The sequence below is a fragment of the Tasmannia lanceolata genome, unplaced genomic scaffold, assembly GCF_043159265.1.
Source record: "Tasmannia lanceolata isolate RefF3 unplaced genomic scaffold, GAP_Taslan_0.1 ptg000018l, whole genome shotgun sequence".
In the NCBI taxonomy this organism is placed as follows: Eukaryota; Viridiplantae; Streptophyta; class Magnoliopsida; order Canellales; family Winteraceae; genus Tasmannia; species Tasmannia lanceolata.
The window spans coordinates 29,066,270-29,085,785 of record NW_027518695.1 but is presented as its reverse complement, the minus strand read 5'-3'; the positions used below and the strand labels follow the sequence as shown (position 1 = coordinate 29,085,785).

The following is a 19,516-nucleotide window of genomic DNA, read 5'->3' as shown; positions in this document are numbered from 1 at the left end:
TAGAAGCACAAAGCGGGTGCGGGTGCGGGTTCGGGGGCGGAGGCGGGGGCGAGGAAGCGTGAGGGTCTAGAAGAATCTAAGTTTGGGAGCGCCATGGGATCGTGTATATAATATTTTCTTTATATATCTTTCAAAATAGAAGTTTATCAAAAAATAATAGTTTCTAACCATTTTCATACGTATCTTTCAAATTTTAAGTACATTTAAAAGCAGTAATTTCTAACCATCTTCATTTTCGTTCACTCGTTCCTCGTGCATTTCGAAGATCCACAAGCCGTTATGCTTGCTCCAATGAAGTACTTTGAAGAGTTAGAGGAGTTTGATGCAAGAAAGTTGATGATGGTAGGACTTATGGAGTAATAGAGGCAGGCTGGGAGCGAAAGCAGGCTTGGAGCATCATGGGAGAGGTTCCCGTCTCTTTGGGGTCACGCTCCCTAGAAGCTCCTTCCTAAGGAGAGCCGAATCGGGGTTCCGAGGTGGGAGCGGCACCCCGAGGGAAGATTCCTGCTTCTAAGGTTGTTCCTTCCCCCAAAAGAACACTCCTTATAACCACAAGACCGCCCCTTCAACCGTTATGATTATCTCCCTTCCACCAGCATCACGACCTTCAGACCTCTAGAGTCTGAAACCAAATCTGATCCATCAATCACAAAGGGAGGTGGCTGCATAGTCTGTCTTATATGCTCATCATGGTGTAGAATGACATGCACACTTTTAATGCATGGAAAGGTCTGAGTCTCCAACAAATGTGCCCAAGTAGGTACGGATTCTATATTCAAGCCACTCTATAACTCCAAAGATTTTTTTTTCTCTTGCCTTTTCTTTATCTGTTCGACATCTTGAGGGTAGTGAAATTGACCGTCTTCATAAAATGCCAACTTTTTGCATATAAAACGTAAATGAGTAAAGTATTCCTTGAGCGATTGATCTCCCTATTTAAGTTAACTAGTCTCCAGACATAATTGATAGACTCAGGCTATATTATATTGATCCAAATGCAGGTCATGAGTTATATCCCATATCTCTTTGGCAAAGGACAAAAAGTATATGCTTCTAATCACATTCGGACCCATATAGCTGCAGAGCCAAGATGTAACCGTCACCGACAAAGTTTTGGATTCCTAGTCTCCATATTTGGGATCATCCACTATTGGGGTTTGATCAACTCTATACTCTTTCCATGTTTCTTCTTTCCGCCAATAATCTCAATTCCCATGACCATCATAAAAAAATAATCCCATTCAAATTGAATCCTTCTAATTTGTAACCCCGGGTATTCTATAGGATGAGAACTGAAAATTGGCACTTCTAAATGTTCAATGGACATATTTGAAGACAACTCCACCGCCGTTCAACTAGAACACTGGCTAGCCAACTTGGGAAATTCTCACACATATGGCACAACCAAGGCCTTACCAACCCACTGTCATCTCAAAAACATAAGGAGACTGAGAAACAAGAGGTAAAAGCATCCTCATATTTTTTCCTCTATTCTTCAGATCCACATCAAGTTAGTTTTGCATGAGAACAGGATTCAAACTAACTATTCTTGTATAGATTTTACTTATCAATTCTTCCGACACAAGATCGGATCTAAAGACATCAAATCCTTATTTCCAATTAAATCCCCTAGATTTCACAAGGTCTCTTGAAAAACAAACATCAAATCCCATTTCAAGGATTCTCAAGGAACATAGCTCAACCCTCAAATTAGTGTTGGGTGGGTGGGGGTGCTTCCGCCATCTGTACTTATGGTCACCACTAAAAAAAAAACATATTCTGAAAGCCAATAACTAAGGGAAAGGAGATCATGCTCTAATACAATGTTGAAGTGACGATGAGAAAAAAGAAGAGTTTGGGGGGGAAGGGCTCAACATCCCACTTAGTGGTTTTGACCTACGTATTATTACTTGGCTGATATCTACAGAACTATCTTTTTTTTTTTTTTGAGAAATCTACAGAACTATCATTAATGAAATAAAAGATAACTGAAGACATAAAGTAACAACCAATTACAATTATGTCATTAGTATATATAATCACTAACACTAACAGACTAGAGACATGCGCATCAACTACATACATCAATATAGATTGATCTTGAGTATGCTCTGTGTGGTTTGAGTATGCTATGTGTGGTGTCTTTTATGAATTGAGTTTTACAATATCTGTATTTATATTTTTTCTACATTTTTATGATTACTGACCCATAAAGCTTTGGTCATAAAATTTACAATTTTTTATTCATAAATTGTACTTCTTGACAGCCAGCTGTATTTCTCCATGGGGGACCAGGAGGTCGAACATCACCCACTGACAGAAAATTCTTTGATCCTGAATTCTACCAGATCATTCTGTTTGATCAGGTTTACATTCTTAACTAATATGTTAGTTTTCTCATTATTTGTTACTTCATATAGTTCGATTGTCAAATGACCATTGTCTTCTCCAGAGAGGTGCAGGTAGGAGTACGCCCCATGCCTGCTTAGAGGAGAACACCACGTGGGACCTAGTTGATGACATTGAAAAACTTAGGGAACATTTGAACATTCCAAAATGGCAGGTTAAAATTGTCATGCCTTCTCCATGGAGAATCCTTATGGATATATTTCTTACTGTTTTTTATATAATAATGATGCATGTTTTTGGTGGGTCATGGGGCAGCACTCTTGCACTTGCTTACAGTCAATCACATCCTGACAAGGTTAGCAAAATCTCTTATTCTTCTGTCTTTGCCTTTACTTTTTTTATTTTTTTGGTAGTCTATTATAATTTTTAATATATCTATTATTACTATTATATTATTACTACTACGAATGCCACCCATTGTCTGGAACAATGGTCATCCTCATTTTGAGATGTCCTTTTTCGTAGATTGCTTACTGCATTTGACCATTAACATTCTTTACTTGAATTTTTTCTTAAGGTTACTGGCATGATTCTTAGAGGCATTTTTCTTTTGAGGAAGAAGGAACTTGATTGGTTTTATGAGGGGGTGCAGCAGCTATTTTCCCAGAAGGTATGTCTCTTTTCTTTTCCCCCATTTTGCTCTGCCGGTAAGCTGATTTGAACCCTTAACCTAGTGATTGATTTATATTTTGTTACAATTCTCTGTTGTTCTTTTCAGTAATCTATAATGTAATGGTAATAGATCAAGCCATTAAAGTTGCCTTCGAGTTTGTTCCAGTGATGTTTCAAGTGTTATATATATAATGTGAAGTGATAAACTTGTACAGATAGTTTAAGGGGCACATCACAATGTGACATTGGAATACCAAATAATTACTATTCTGCCCCTATTAAGTGCAAAAAAAAGGGCAGCCCAGTGCATGAGGCTCCCACCATTGCGGGGTCTGGGGAGGGCTAGATGTACGCAGCCTTACCTCTGCTTTGCAGAGAGGCTGTTTCCGTGGCTCGAACCCGTGACCACCAAGTCAAAATGGAGCAACATTAAGTTGTGCCAAGGCTCCAACAATGCCTAAATTATATATTTTGAGTACTTTCCCTCAAGTTGAGCTTTGTGAGAAATAATATTGATTCTTGCTAATCCCTCCGGTCACGATGCCAAACACATTGTTTTTTTTTTTTTTTTTTTTCTGAATGGTAACATATGGTTTTATTTTACTCACATAGTTTGGCTTTACTTCCTTAAACACTATATCCTTGATGAGGCCTCGGCAGGTATTGGTCTTGCATGAAAGTATGAAGCATTGGGATTGCTAAGCATAATCAAATCAATTAAAACATGAAGATCCTTCAATTCTTTGTAAGCAATTTGAGAGGATTTTTTTAGGCTGCGATGTTCGATCTGCATTTGCACCGACCTTTCGACAATTTTCTATTTCTTACTAGACCGTGATATTAGGATATCTGTTTAATACTTATCGAGGACTGAGTAGATATTCTTTTGTCATTGGAAACTCTAGATCGGCAATGAGCGAGTGTGATTCTATTGGCTAAGTAATCAATAACAGTGCATTTCAAATATCTGAGGATTCAATTGATAGGTTTTGAGTGAGTTTTGTTTGCTGATGCATACACTGACAAACATGTACAAGAAATGTAATGTCTCATCTGTAGAAGGGAGGATGTTTTATCCCTCCAATAATGCTCCCTTATGTGGTTAAATCTTTTAGCTAGACCCCTTAATAGTTTTCTCACTTCAACATGTGTAGGAAAATGGGTTTCAAATTCTCTTTTCCACAATTTGTCCAACTGAAATATCCCTTTTCAAAAACGAAATAGGAATATTATTTTTGAATGGTGGCTGTTTTCATTAGCGTGAATGGGCATCATAGGATATGGTCCCATTATCATGTGTACGGTGATTGGCTCCTTCAATCTTGTTGGCCATAACAAGTCTAGCCCGTTGCCATTGGTTTCACCAGCATTGAATGATTCTAGCCCCTTGATCATGGGTGATGAAAATGGAATCTGTTTAAAGTTTCTCAAGTAATGTGTCATGGGACTGCAGTAATGTGTCATGCGACAATCCCAAGTGGCACCACAACATACAATATGCTTAGGCCAGTCTACTCCAGTGCAAGGTCGTGGAGGCCCTACTTAAATGGCACCTCTTTTGCCTTCTCTAGAACTATGAACCATTTGAGAACTCTTGTGCCAGTAGGTCAGCATCATCGTGCACAAATTTAAGCTGACATCTTGTGACCTTGCAGCATCACAATCCATCTGAACACAAAGGCCTCAAGCCTTGTGCAAATTCGTCCAATTGCAAGGCACCTCCATGCCACACATGAATCCTGCAAGTATCACGACCTAGTTGTTCAAGGCACAGATGCATAGCATGAATCAATCCGTAGGACTGAAGGTCTCGCATGATAGCTAAAGCCAATTGGAGGTGAGGCAAGGTCCTGCCACACTCCACTCTGTGAAGCCTCTGACTCTGACGTTCAAGGTACATAGCTGCACGAGGGCCGATGTGCAAGACTGTAGCGCAAGTCCACACGCTCTTCATAGATAGCTAGAGCCCATAACAAGAGGCACAGCAGTGCCATAGATGGCCTTAGCGTACCTCAGATGGCCTTCATGGTTCCCTGCCATGCCTCCAATAAGGCTGGTTACACATTAGGCCCCTCATCCACCTCCAAGGTTCCTTCCCGCCATTTGGGCATAAGGGGTTGATGCATTCGCTGATCTTATCTGAGAATACCCACCAAACGTGCTGTGGAATCATACTTTTGAAGGCGTGAAAGGATACTAAATTCTCATATTACCAATAGCATCCCCAGCCCAAGCAAGCACCTTACCAATCCCACCTTGGTCCTGACCAAGGGCCTCCTATGCCTCTGCAACTTGCCAGCGGGCTTACACAATACACCCATCCTTGGGCTGTGCATGGCTCTCCAATGAGCCATGACACACTGGTGCCCTTATCACAAGAAGCCAATTGATTTCCCTGTGACACTCCCCTACCTGATAATGCTTATGCCCTCATCGATGCCGAGCAATCCCTATCACTCAGCTCCACAATTGCAAACGCTGCCTCATAGATCTCCTAACCCATTTGGTCACTTAGTGATGGGCCGTTAGGTCAATTGTCCTAACCACCTAACGCCTGTGTCACGTATTTGGCACAATATGATTGTTCTCATTAACCAAAACTGTATGATCCTGTTAGTCTTGTCTCAAACAATTTTTTTGTGTGGACATGTCTCTATCCCAACAAAATTAAATTGATAAAAAGGTAGAAAATTTGAAAAGCTCATTGATTTTATTTAAATTCAGTTGGCATGGTGATGTGGAGCAGAAGCAGAACTCAACTTCTATCTGTGACTGGTATTCTCAACAATCAAGGAGCAACAAACTCAAAGGCCGAATTTGTAATAGTTTATAGTGCGAACTGCGACTGTAATCTACATGATTGAACTGTAATCGAACTGCTGCATACGAATTTGGTTCAAAACATCACTGGACTGCTTCTTCCCATAGACCTTTTTTTTCCATTCGATTCAACTGTAACACAGTTTTTTTGTTGATAACAGTTTCAATTCAAAAGACTTCACCGACTGACAACTTGTTCAAAACAAGTTTGAAGTCAAATAGGATTTAGATGTTGCAGCTCAGTTCTAACAGGTCTGTGATGAAACCTTGCAGGTGTAACAGAACTGGTTCGGTTATAAGTTATAACTTATAACCAGTTTGATGGAATTTGGACAGAACAATCCACTTACTGGTTCATTTATGGTATCAAACTGAAACTATTTAAGTTCTAGTTTGTTGTTTGGATCTAAATGCTGCAAGAACTGTAGGATTTCAGCTCAGGACTTAGAAGCTGGTTCCAGCAAGAGATGATCCGACAGAAATTGGATTTGGTTCAGAACAGCTCTGGATTGGTCCTGGCAGTTCACAATTTAACTGAATTTCCCGGTCTCTTCAACTTTCAATTTCATTTTGTTAAGTTCATCTTATGAATGAACTGAAACTCTGCTGCTCATTTTTTTGTTCAGCTCATTTACTTTTGAGCTGTAGTAAAAACTGAATTGGGTTCGAACATGTTGGTTTGAGATTGTGGCTACCGATTGTCACCCCCAATCCGATTATTGGACTCAAAATTAATGCAATTTTGAGTCCAATAATCGGATTGGGGGGTCACAATCGGTTGTCATAATCCCAAACGAACAGGGCTTAGATTTATTGTGCAGGAGAGTTGCAGCTCATGAAAGATCTCAGAACAGAGCTAAAGCCGAATGTTTTGTTGCAGGTTTTAGTTCTTGACAGAAAACTGGTTTCAGTTTGGAAGAACATGCATTGGACTGGTTCACAGCTTTGAGCAGATAGGAGCAAGAAAATGCATTGGATTGGTTCACAGTTTTGAGCAGATAGGAGCTGACACTAGATTCATGTTATAGATGGCAGTGGCTCACTTTTTCTTATTGAAACTAGAAGTACAGCTTGTTTTGGCTCTGGTTTTAGGAAAGTTCATCTGACTTAAGTTTAGATTCAGGACACTTTGATCACAATTCTCCTTTAGTTCAGAACATAGTTACCGGAAACTTCCTACTTGGATGGGAAGCTCGGTTCGGAAGCTAAGTTCTTCTTGCTTCCCAAATTTAGGGGAAGCACGCTTTCTAGACGCTTCCTACGTGTTACCTCATAATTAAGAGTACTCTTCGTATTTAGGTGATTGTTTCTTCCTATATTTTCTCCTTTTGATAGTGCTGAAAGAGCGGATTTAAAAAACAGTGCATTTAAAACTCGAAAACTCATTTTAAGTTTCAAATGACCTCTCTCTCTCTCTCTCTTCAGAAAATTAACATTAAATATCCATGTACAAAACATGTGAAACTGTAAATTCCTAAAATTTATAATTCTAATAGTTGCTAAGTCTTCTTTTCTACTTTGAGACCTTATCTATACTAATCCTTCCTCCCTAACCTATTACTTTGTTTAAAGATTTTCGCTTCCCGCTTTTTTTCTTTTTTAAACCCCTCGCTTCCTGCTTTCGCTTCTCTCATCGCTTCTCAAACTCACTTCCCACTCCGGCAACAATTATGGTTCAGAGCTATCTGGTTTGATTCTAGTTGATTCAAGTTTTCATTGGAAAACAGATTTAGGTGCAGCAGACGTGGCTCATGGCTGTGGCAGTTCGGAGTTGAAAACTCAGTTTCTTGAAGTATCAGTTTACAGCAACATTCATGGAATTCAGGACTTTTCAAGTCTTGAACTGTAAACTTGAGTACTTGGGTTCTCAGTCCAGTTCTTGAGCTGAAATGCATCTAGGAGATGTGCAGATTTGTTCCAAATTTGATAACCAGATCTAAAAGCAGATCAATCTGAACTAGTTCTTACTTTGAAAGTAAAGGTTTTTGAGCTAACTGAGTTTTGTCTACAACATCTAGCCCTCCCCAGACCCCGCAATGGCGGGAGGCTCGTGCACTGGGCCGCCCTTTTGAGTTTTCTCTGGAACACAACCAGATCTAAAGGGCGGCCCAGTGCACGAGGTTCCCGCCATTGCAGGGTCTGGGGAGGGCTAGATGTACGCAGCCTTACCCCTTCTTTGCAGAGAGGCTGTTTCCGTGACTCGAGCCTGTGACCACCAGGCCACAATGGAGCAACCTTACCGTTGCACCAAGGCTCGCAATGGAACCCAACCAGATCTATAAGAAAAATATTTAGATCTAATAGCATCATATTTGGACTGAAATTTTTATGGACGCGACGATAAATTTGAATGAAATTAAATACTTCTAACGAAGAGAATTTGAAGATCTTCTCACAATCAATGGAAGAATCAAATTGATTTACAGGATGAAAGACAACGGACGGATCTTACTGCAATAGAATTTTAGGTTTGAACAGAATTTAGAGCGTGTTAGACCTAAAATCGGTAACAAATATGACAGTGACGTAAGAGCCGAGCTGGAGGACCCGAGAAACCGAGGTGAGGGAGCTGAGTAGCTAAGCCCTGCGCAAGGAGCAAACGAGGTCAGAAGACCAACCCGGAGTGTTACTCCGGACAGGCCCTTCGACACTCAAGTCAGTATGAGCAGGAGTGCAGAGTGAGTTTAAGAGTGGTGGGTGAGAAGTTATTACCCTTTTTATGAGCTTTGAAAGCCCTTTTATAGAGGGAAAACTGGGGTAGTTGGGGAGTTATTACTCCAGGACAGGTGTCGGCCAGCTATAGGTTCGAGCTCACCTACTCTGCTGTAATTACCAAACTACCCCTGCTGACGCGGGGTCTGCGGTGGGCCATCCTCGGGCCACGTGTCGACAGCTAATAGGCTGCTGTTTTTATACCCCATCAGTTGCCCCCCAGTTCTCCAAGTCATATGGTGACTTGGGGAAGTGTGGTGAGTTACATCTCTGATCGGTGGGAGTCTGTCCGGTCTGGGAATCAGTCCGAAAATTGTCAGTCCGGCCTGGGAATCAGTCCGACCTGGGAATCAGTCCGGAAATTTGTCAGTCCGGCCTGGGAATCAGTCCGGAAATTGCCAGTCCGGCCTGTGAGTCAATCCGGAAATTTGTCAGTCCGGCCTGGGAGTCAGTCCGAAAATTTGTCAGTCCGGCTTGGGAATCAGTCCGGAAATTTGTCAGTCCGGCTTGGGAGTCAGTCCGGAAATTTGTCAGTCCGGCCTGGGAATCAGTCCGGAAATTTGTCAGTCCGGCCTGGGAATCAGTCCGGAAATTTGTCAGTCCGGCCTGGGAACCAGTCCGAAAATTGTCAGTCCGGGCTGTGAGTCAGTCCGGAAATTTGTCAGTCCGGCCTGGGAGTCAGTCCGGAAATTTGTCAGTCCGGCCTAGGAATCAGTCCGAAAATTGTCAGTCCGGAAATTTGTCAGTCCGGCCTGGGAATCAATCTGGAAATTGTCAGTCCGGGCTGTGAGTCAGTCCGGAAATTTGTCAGTCCGGACTGGGAATCAGTCCGGAAATTTGTCAGTCCGGCCTGGGAATAAGTCCGGAAATTGTCAGTCCGGAAATTTGTCAGTCCGGCCTGTAAGTCAGTCCGGCCAAGCCGGACTGATTTTTGTCGTGTAGCGAGACGCGTAATATCCAGTCCGGCTTGGGCCGGACTGATTTTTGTCGTGTAGCAAGACGCGTCATATTCAGTGCGGCCAAGCCGTCAGTTCGGCCTGGAAAAGCAGTGCGGCCAAGCAGTCAGTCCGGCCTGGAAAAGCAGTGCGGCCAAGCCGTCAGTTCGGCATGGAAAATCAGTGCGGCCAAGCCGTCACTTCGGCCCGAAAAATCTGATTTTTGTCATCTAGCGGACGCGTCATATTCAGTGCGGCCAAGCCGTTAGTCTGGCCTGGAAAAGCAGTGCGGCCAAGCCGTTAGTTCGGCCCGGAAAATCTGATTTTTGTCATCTAGTGGACGCGTCATATTCAGTGCGGCCAAGCCGTCAGTTCGGCCTGGAAAAGCAGTGCGGCCAAGTCGTCAGTTCGGCCTGGAAAAGCAGTGCGGCCAAGCCGTCAGTTCGGCCTGGAAAAGCAGTGCGGCCAAGTCGTCAGTTCGGCCTGGAAAAGCAGTGCGGCCAAGCAATCAGTCCGGCCTGGAAAATCAGTGCGGCTCGAGATGACCTGAATTTTGTCCTGTAGCGCTTTGCGCTATATCCAAGTCGGCTTGAGATGAAGTGAATTTTGTCCTGTAGCGCATTGCGCTATATCCAGTTCGGCCTGAGATGACCTGAATTTTGTCCTGTAGCGCATTGTGCTATATCCAGGTCGGCTTGAGATGAACTGAATTTTGTCCTGTAGAGCTTTGCGCTATATCCAGTTCGGCTTGAGATGACCTGAATTTTGTCCTGTAGCGCATTGTGCTATATCCAGCTCGGCTTGAGATGACCTGAATTTTGTCCTGTAACGCATTGTGCTATATCCAGGTCGGCTTGAGATGAACTGAATTTTGTCCTGTAGCGCTTTGTGCTATATCCAGTTCGGCTTGAGATGAACTGAATTTTGTCCCGTAGCGCATTGTGCTATATCCAGGTCGGCTTGAGATGAACAGAATTTTGTCCTATAGCGCTTTGCGCTATATCCAGTTTGGCTTGAGATGAACTGAATTTTGTCCTGTAGCGCTTTGCGCTATATCCAGTTCGGCTTGAGATGAATTGAATATAGCGCAATCTGCTAAAAGACAAAATTGAATTTTGTCTTGTAGCGAATCACACCGAGTCCTGGTCGGCTTTAGATGACCAGAGTTCTGTTGAACTTGGGTTTTCGCAAGGGTTTGGTTTTCTGCCCGGGCCCGTTCCTGACTAGGATTGCGCTCCCGGTCTTGGTGGAGACGAGCCGTGGCAAACCAAGCAGCGAGTACCCGAGTTTTAGCGAACTGGGTTTCCAAATAATGAGTACCCGAGTTTTAGTGAACTGGGTTTCCAGAGTACCCGAGTTTTAGTGAACAGGGTTTCCAAGCGGCGTTGGTTTTTGCATCCAGGCTGGTTCCGGACCAGGAGTGGGCCCCGATCTTTGCGGAGACAAGCCGTGGCGAACCAAGTAGCGAGTACCCAAGTTTTAGCGAACTGGGTTTCCAAATAATGAGTACCCGAGTTTTAGTGAACTGGGTTTCCAGAGTACCCGAGTTTTAGTGAACTGGGTTTCCAAGCGGCGTTGGTTTTTGCATCCAGGCTGGTTCCAGACCAGGAGTGGGCTCCCGATCTTTGCGGAGACGAGCCGTGGCGAACCAAGCAGCGAGTACCCGAGTTTTAGCGAACTGGGTTTCCAAATAATGAGTACCCGAGTTTTAGTGAACTGGGTTTCCAAGCGGCGTTGGTTTTTGCATCCGGGCTGGTTCCGGACCAGGAGTGGGCTCCCAATCTTTGCGGAGATGAGCCGTGGCGAACAAAGCAGCGAGTACCCGAGTTTTAGGGAACTGGGTTTCCATATAATGAGTACCCGAGTTTTAGTGAACTGGGTTTCCAAGCGGCATTGGTTTTTGCATCCGGGCTGGTTCCGGACCAGGAGTACGCTCCCGATCTTTGCGGAGACGAGCCGTGGCGAACCAAGCAGCGAGTACCCAGTTTTAGCGAACTGGGTTTCCAAATAGCAAGTACCCGAGTTTTAGTGAACTGGGTTTCCAGAGTACCCGAGTTTGAGTGAACTGGGTTTCCAGAGTACCCGAGTTTTAGTGAACTGGGTTTCCAGAGTACCCGAGTTTTAGTGAACTGGGTTTCCAAGCGGCGTTGGTTTTTGCATCCGGGCTGGTTCCGGACCAGGAGTACGCTTCCGATCTTTGCGGAGACGAGCCGTGGCGAACTAAGCAGCGAGTACCCAGTTTTAGCGAACTGGGTTTCCAAATAGCAAGTACCCGAGTTTTAGTGAACTGGGTTTCCAGAGTACCCGAGTTTTAGCGAACTGGGTTTCCGAGTTGTACGAAGAGATTTGCAAAAGAGCTTCTGTCATTCACATTTAGCAGATATTTACAAAGTCACTTCCACGCCGGGTGGTCTACTTCTGATAGTATTTTCTGAGGTCTTCGGCGTGTTCAGTCACCTGTGCTTCGTCTCTCAGATCAAGTAGTTCAATCGGCAAGGATTCCGATGCATCTTTGCCTTTTGAGTGCCATGGCATAGCACTCCCTGGACTGTGGTTGATCTCCTCTGACCTCACCCACGCCGTTTGGCGTTATGAACTTCATTTTCTGGTGATACGCTGAAGCGACTGCGCGGATTAAGTTCTGCCCGGGTCGTCCCAAGATAGCGTTATAGACCGAAGTGGCCCTCACTACCTGGAAGTTGACCATGGTGAAGGCTTGGCAGGGCGGCTCTCCGACGAGGACTGGGAGCTCAATCTGCCCTTCCATTTTCATGACTTCCCCTGAGAAACCGAATAGATCGGAGTTTGCCGGCCTTAAGCGGTCGTCACCTATCATCATTCTCTCGAAAGCATGATAGTACAAAATATCGGCCGAACTCCCATTGTCGACCAGGATTTTCTTCAACTCCCAGTTTGCGACGAGCATGGTTATGACCAGTGCGTCGTCGTGTGGCAGTATCAGGTTGTCGAGATCCGCATCTGAAAAGGAGATCTCATTCTCCGTGTTCATCTTTTTGCTGCATGTGTGTACGGCGTTGACTCGGTGTGCATATGCTTTTCGAGCAGCAGACGATGTGCCCCAGCGGCTGGTCCGCCCATAATTGTGCCAATGACTCCCCTTAACCGGGAATTGTGTGCCTCTGGTTGTGGACTGGATGGAGGAGGAGATTGGTTCTTCGCAGGGGGCGGCTACGACCGTCGAGGGCTGCGGCCCTGAGGACTCTTCTCTCTGCGCTCTGGTCTGTGGCCGTCACTTCGGACGTACTTTTTCAAATAGCCCCGGCCAATCAGCAACTCGATTTCTTCCTTGAGCTGCCAACATTCGTCTGTGTCGTGACCGTGGTCCCTGTGGAACCGACAGTACTTTGATTGGTCCCTCTTATTTCCCTTGGAGATCATTCTGGTCGGCCACCTCATGAACTCTTCACTACTGGCCAGTATGTGTCTCCGGGAGGTGTTGAGAGGGGTGAAGTTCTCTTCCCTCCTTTGCGGGGACTTCTCTTTTCTGGGGGCCCTGTCATCCCTACGCTGCCTGGTAGGGTTTTTATCCTCAGAGGTTCTCCTCTGATTTGAGTCCAGGGCCGCCAGCGTCTTCTCAACTGCTATATACTCCTCAGCTCCGGTCATCAGATCTGCCAGTGAGTGCGGGTTCCAGCGGGCTACTGCTCGGCGGAAATCGTTAGATCTAGCACCTGCGAGGAGCGCGTTTGTGGCGGCTGAGGGATCTAGATTTGGCACTTGGAGTGCCTCCCTGTTGAAGCGGCTGACGAATGCTTTCAGAGGTTCATTATCCTCCTGCCGCAAGGCCATCAAGGATGCTGTCGTTTTCCTTGGCCTACGGCTCTGCTTATGAAATGGCGAACGAGATCGTCTCCAAAGTCCTCAAAGTTGCTGATGGAGTTCGGTTTGATCCTTGAGTACCAGTCCCGGGCCGCACCAGTCAATGTGGTCGGGAAGGCTCTACAAAGGAAGTCGTCTGACGCGCCGTGGAGGAGCATCATTGTCCTGAACGTCTCCAAGTGGTCCACAGGGTCAGTGGTCCCGTCGTACTGCGGGACGGTTGGCATTTTAAATCCTCTGGGCGCTGGGGCACCCATGACATCGTCGGTGAACTGCGTTCTGCTTGAGAACGCCCTCAAAGCGGGCCGGCTCTGATCCTTTGCCAGCTCTTCTATTCGGTGGTCCATTTCTTCCATCCTCCGTGGCATCGGATCAGCTCTACGATCTGGTCGGTCTAGTGACCTGTTTCTCTCCACGGATTGGCTCGCCGCGGAGCCGGACTGACTTTCCGGACTACTACGATGAGGTCGGAGTTTTTCGTGTGGCGCACTGTCTTCCTGGGCTCGATGCTTTCGTGCAGAGCGGGATCGTGATCTCCGGCGGTGGTGAGGTTCTGTGTGAGCGTGCCGAGCTCTAGAGTGATGGACTGGCCTTGAGGAGTGGCGAGTTTGGTCCTCACCGTAGCGCGATAACTCTCCCCTGTGTATATTCGACCTTTCCTGGACAGGTCGTGGAGTCTCTGAAGGATGTTGGGGAGGTGCTTGGATCAGCTGCTGGTACTGACCGACAAGGGCTGTCATTTGTTGAAAAAGAGCTTGGACTTGATCCGGAGTAGGCGTAGGATTGAGGTGATCCGAACGAGCCGGGCTCTGTTCGGCTGTAGCGGAAGTAGCCACCACCTGTGAGGCGATTCGCTCACTACGAGTCCTGCGCGGTAGCGTGACTCGAGTTGTCCGTGCAGTTGGTACTCGAGCACTCTTGCGCCCTGCCATTTTGTTTATGGGGGATCTAAACAGCTTTTAGTTCGGGGTCCCACGGATGGCGCCAATCTGTTAGGCCTAAAATCGGTAACAGATATGAAAGTGACGTAAGAGCCGAGCTGGAGGACCCGAGAAACCAAGGTGAGGGAGCTGAGCCCTACGCAAGGAGCAAATGAGGTCAGAAGACCAACCCGGAGTGTTACTCCGGACAGGCCCTTCGACACTCAAGTCAGTATGAGCAGGAGTGCAGAGCGAGTTTAAGAGTTATTACCCTTTTTATGAGCTTTGGAAGCCCTTTTATAGAGGAAAAACTGGGGTAGTTGGGGAGTTATTACTCCAGGACAGGTGTCGGCCAGCTATAGGTTTGAGGTCACCTACTCTGCTGTAATTACCAAACTACCCCTGCTGACGCGGGGTCTGCGGTGGGCCATCCTCGGGCCACGTGTCGACAGCTAATAGGCTGCTGTTTTTATACCCCATCAGAGCGTAATTTTTGGATGAAAATAGGAATGAATACATTCACTAGACTAGAAAGTATAACAATGGAAACTTATCTACTTACGTCAAAGTAATTCTGATTCTACATCCATGAAGGGAAGACTTCCTAACCAAGAGCTCGAAAGTTTTGTTTCCAAACGCTTTTGTTTCCAAACGCAGATGCAGGTCAAATTGAGGCCGAAGCAAATCCTAGTCGACTCAGTATGATGCGGTGGAATACTTGGTTGATGCAGTAGAGTACTCGGTTGACGCTGTCATAACTCGGGGGGGTCAAATGAGTTTTGATTGACTTTGCAAGGAAAAACACGAACTCGAACAAGAACCATGCCAAGGTTAAAGGGAGTCGACAATAACGTAGGAGAGTTTTGAAGCTATGCTCTAAAGCTCTCCTCAAAACTCCTCAATACATCTCCAAGACTTCGATCATGCAAGACAGCAGGAGTCTGTAAGTTCCAATCATCACAAACCTTTCTATGGATGTATTTGCTAGGAGTCCTGTCGGCGACGACCACGGAGCATGGAGAATGCAGCGCTCCTGTACATTTGAGCAGAATCCGACGGTGATCTTGTAGAGATCCCCACGGAGAACAGATCCACTCCAGATGGAAGCTCCATCATTGACGGTGACCTGTTGTGCGAGACCGGTATTCAGGGCAATGTAGGCGTCGACGGTGACTTTAGAGAGCCATTGCCCCAAGGTGATTATCTTCCTCTGGCCTCTGTAATCCCATCTCTCGCGACCGGACGCTGTTGCTGTTGATGTTTCTGTGAATTTCAGATCGGTGGAGAGATGATGATCTAAGGCAAGAGATGAAGGAAGGGCGTTTCTTAGGGTTAGGGCTTTTCTGGACAATCGAATCAGAGTTGCCATGTTTCCGTTTTCCTGTTTTCTCTGCTTGCTTGTAAAGTGGTTATGGAGTTTTGAAGGTGCGAAAGAACTGTGGAAATTCATTCAAAAAAAAATAAAAATTATGGAAGTTAGTAATAATAAGAAAATATATGTTTAGGTTTGGACTTTGGAGATTGGATGTCTACGGATGCATCTAGATGGATCAGATCTTGGGCTTGGAGGGTATGAGGTGCTTGAGTCTTCTAATTCAGTTCTTTGTTATTGCATTCGTGTGGGTGATGGGGTCCTTTTTTTGGAGGAGGATCTGTGGTGTTGCATGTGTCCCTAAAGTTTGTTTTTGTGTCCTTTTTTTCTGTGGCGTGTGTCCCTAAAATTTGTTTTTGTCCTTTTTTTTTCCAATTGCTTGGAATAAAATGGTCCTTGTTCAAAAATATCTAGAGAGAAGTAATACGGTTGTTTGGTCCTCGATTTTAGGGCTGCAACTCGAGCCGGGTTGTACCCGACCCGCATTGACCCGACCCGAAAATAACCTGGGTTGGGTTCAGGTTTCATGGGTTTCGGGTCGAGCCCGGTTGAGCATTCAAAAGCCCGCATGGATCTCGGGTTGAGCCGGGTTTGAAGGGGCCCGACCCGACCCGACCCGACCCGAGTTACATAAGTTATAGTATGTACATTTTTTTTTATTGTTAGTTAAAAGTTAAAAGTGAAAACCCACGCACCCACTGTTATTGTATGTGAGTGTAATTTCTGCTTCTATGAGTTGAGTTGATTTTAGTGTTTGATTCAGCATTGTTTGATTGTAATTACAACATTGTTTGATTACAGCATTGTTTGATTCAAGTGTAATGTGAGTGTAATTGCATCATTGTTTGATTCAAGTGTAATGTGAGTGTAATTTCTACTTCTATGAGTTGAGTTGCCTTGCCAAACAAGAATTTTCCTTAAAAAATTGCGTCAACGTGAAAAATCCGACCCGATCCGACCCAAGATTTATCATGCGTAGGGCTGGGTTTGGGAATCGTGGGTTTTCTGAAAAAAAACCCGACCCGACCCGACCCGCCCGACCCGAGTTGCAGCCCTACTCGATTTTCCCATATAAAGTAAAAATACAAAAGTTGGAAGCTAGTGTTTATAAAGTTGTTGCGGACCCTGAAAAGCTTGTATGCCCATACTTGGTGGGGGTTAAGGACCAGCAGGTGTCGAGAGCAAGGCTAGATGAGGTTTTCTCTCCAGTCTTTTTACAGGGTCAGAGAGAGGTTGCAATGCGCTTGCGAATAGATTTGTGTCTATCGTGGGTCCTTTCAAAGTTGTTGCTTTTTATTGGCTTGCAACTTTGGATGAGATTTTGATGATGGGCCATCTTGTCCATCATGGATGCAGAGGAAATTGTGCTCCACCTTCGTATGCGCCTATTTGCTACCAAACTCTTGAATCATAGCTTTTCTATCAGCAAAGTTAGCCAGTTGATTCCTGGTTCGTTGGAGTTATTCATTGATGCCCGAACAACTTATTTCCTCCCCTTGAGGGGAAGATGCCTTTAAAACTTGAGCCTCTTACCCACATGGTTGGAGATCTTGGAAAAACACAATGGTTGGATTTTTTTTCGACAAAAGGAGTAGTGTGGCAGTGATCAAAGAGAAGTTTTTCAGGTTAATCAGGTCATGGTCTAGAGTGAGGAAAGAGCTAAGATTCATTACGAGCTTTAGAAGATGTTGGGGGATTAGTGTTTATATTAGGTTTTTGTCAAACCTTGATAGCTTGTATGTCCGTAAGGGGGGCTAGAATTAGTGGATGTGGAAAGGAAGTCTGAATGTGGTTTACTTTTTTTTGAAATCTTTTTATAGGGGCATAGAGAGGTGCATCAATTATACCTACCAATAGATTTTGGCTTCTATGTCCTCCTGAAATTGTTTCTTTATGTTGGATTACAGGTTTGGACAAAAATTTGACAGTGGACCATCGTGGATGGTGCATCCCCAATAAATGTCGCATGCGAAGATGCAAAAGAGATTGGCTTTCACCTTCTGCCATGCCCATCTGCTAACAAGCTTTGGAGTCATATTTTTTCCATCTTAAAGTTAGGTGGTAGATTCCTTGTTCGTGGTGGTGTGCATTGAAGCTTGAACAGCTTGTTCCCTTCCCTTGACGGCAGGGGCGGAGGGACATGTAGCGCCCCCCACCCCCACCCAAGTGTAAATTCCTGTTTCCACCCTGCTTGACAGGAAGAAAGAATCTAATGGAACTTGTCCTCCTAGCCATGTGGCAACATAGAAAGAGTGCAACAACATGATTTTTCATGAAAAAAAAAGAGATGCATTGTGGTGGTCAAGGAGAAAATTGTCAAGGCCATCAGCTCTTGGGCTTTTGTGAGAAAGGAGTTTAGAGACATTATGCGCATTGATTTTAGAAGTGCTGGATCGAGATTAAGTCCAGCAAGATTCTGCATATCAAGCAATTCACTCTTGGCAGCCTCTTCTAATTGATGACCTCGAGATTAATTTTGATAGCTCATCTATTAGCAGCCCTTGACCGATTGGTATTGGAGTGATTAGAGGCCATTCAGGTATATTCAGATCTGCATTTTCTGGGCCATCAAAGCTGAGATTCTCACCCTTCTTCAAGGTTCGGAGATGGCTGCCTCCTTGAGAAGTAGGCTGTGGTGAAGGTTGATTCGTCGGATGTAATTAGTTGGGCATCCCAAGCTTTAAAGTTGTAGAGACTGGCTGACCCATTAGAAGAGATATTTGCAAGCCCTTGGAGATTTCTTTTCTGCATAGTGAAGCTTCCAATGATGTGGCACTCTTTATCTAAGGAGCGAGTGGGGTTTGGCATGAGTTGCTTGTTGTGACTTGTGGGCAAGGTTTTAAATTTTGGTTTCGGTTTCAGTTTAGGACATAGTCTAAACTGATAAAAAAAAACACAAATTTCAACGTTGTGTGTGGTAATTTCTGCCAAAATTTTGGAAAAAAAATTTAAAAAATTACAATTTCCAGAAATTTCTGCCGAAATTTGGGACTCTGACCGAAATTTCGGTTTCATGTGGTTTCGGTTTGGTCCCAACCGAAATCCGCCGAAATTTCGGCATTTCGGCCAAAATTTAAAACCTTGGCTGTGGGACATCATGACCCACTCTAGCGTGTCTTTTTATTTCTTTATGTTGCTCCACTATTGTTGGTTCTGTTGTTTCATGGCCGCCTCAGTCATGTCCTTGAATCCTTTCTGGTTCTACTGCATTATTTGATTATAATTGAAAAAAGTTCTTCGACCCTTGTTTCTGAGATCCATATGTGGTGCTACACGAGTGTTTTTTCAGTGCCTTAATAGTAACAAGTGCTAAATCATAGTAAAATTTGAATCTGAATGACCGAATATTGGTTGAAGAGTGCTATTTTTTCTGCCTTGCAACCATGTGATTTGTGACTTGTAAGGCTGTTTCTTTTCTGATTTATTCATTTTTAATAACCATTAAACTTTTATGAGGTAGAATTGCTTTTAAGTAATTTGCACTGTTTGACTTTGAATCGTTCTTTTTAATTTTCAGCTTGGGAGCCCTTTAGAGATCTCATTCCAGAAAATGAGAGGGGTAATTTCATTAGTGCTTATAGCAAGAGGCTGAATAGCAAGGTTCTTGAGACACAGGTAAATATCTCATTTGGCTTTGAATTCACCAAGCTTGTCAGCTGGAATGTTTGTTTAGTTGTGGAGTTCATCCTTTCAAAGCTTTTTCATAACATGCCACAGATTATAAGTTATATAACCAGATTTTTTTATGATGTGTGGCTGTATACACCCGTATTTTTGAAAAATACGGTACAACCCACTGAATAGGATGATCCAAAGTTCCAAACCATCCATTTGCTAGGCCATGGGCTAAAATTCAGACCAACTGTTCAATCAATGAGCCTCTTTTTTTGTTTTAG

The 19,516-nt window shown here is 44.5% G+C and overlaps 1 pseudogene; it reads left to right on the top strand.

The window, feature by feature from the left end:
* Positions 1–279: 279 nt before the first annotated feature.
* LOC143850259 (proline iminopeptidase-like) overlaps positions 280–19,516 on the top strand; it is a 38,280-nt pseudogene continuing 19,043 nt past the window's right edge.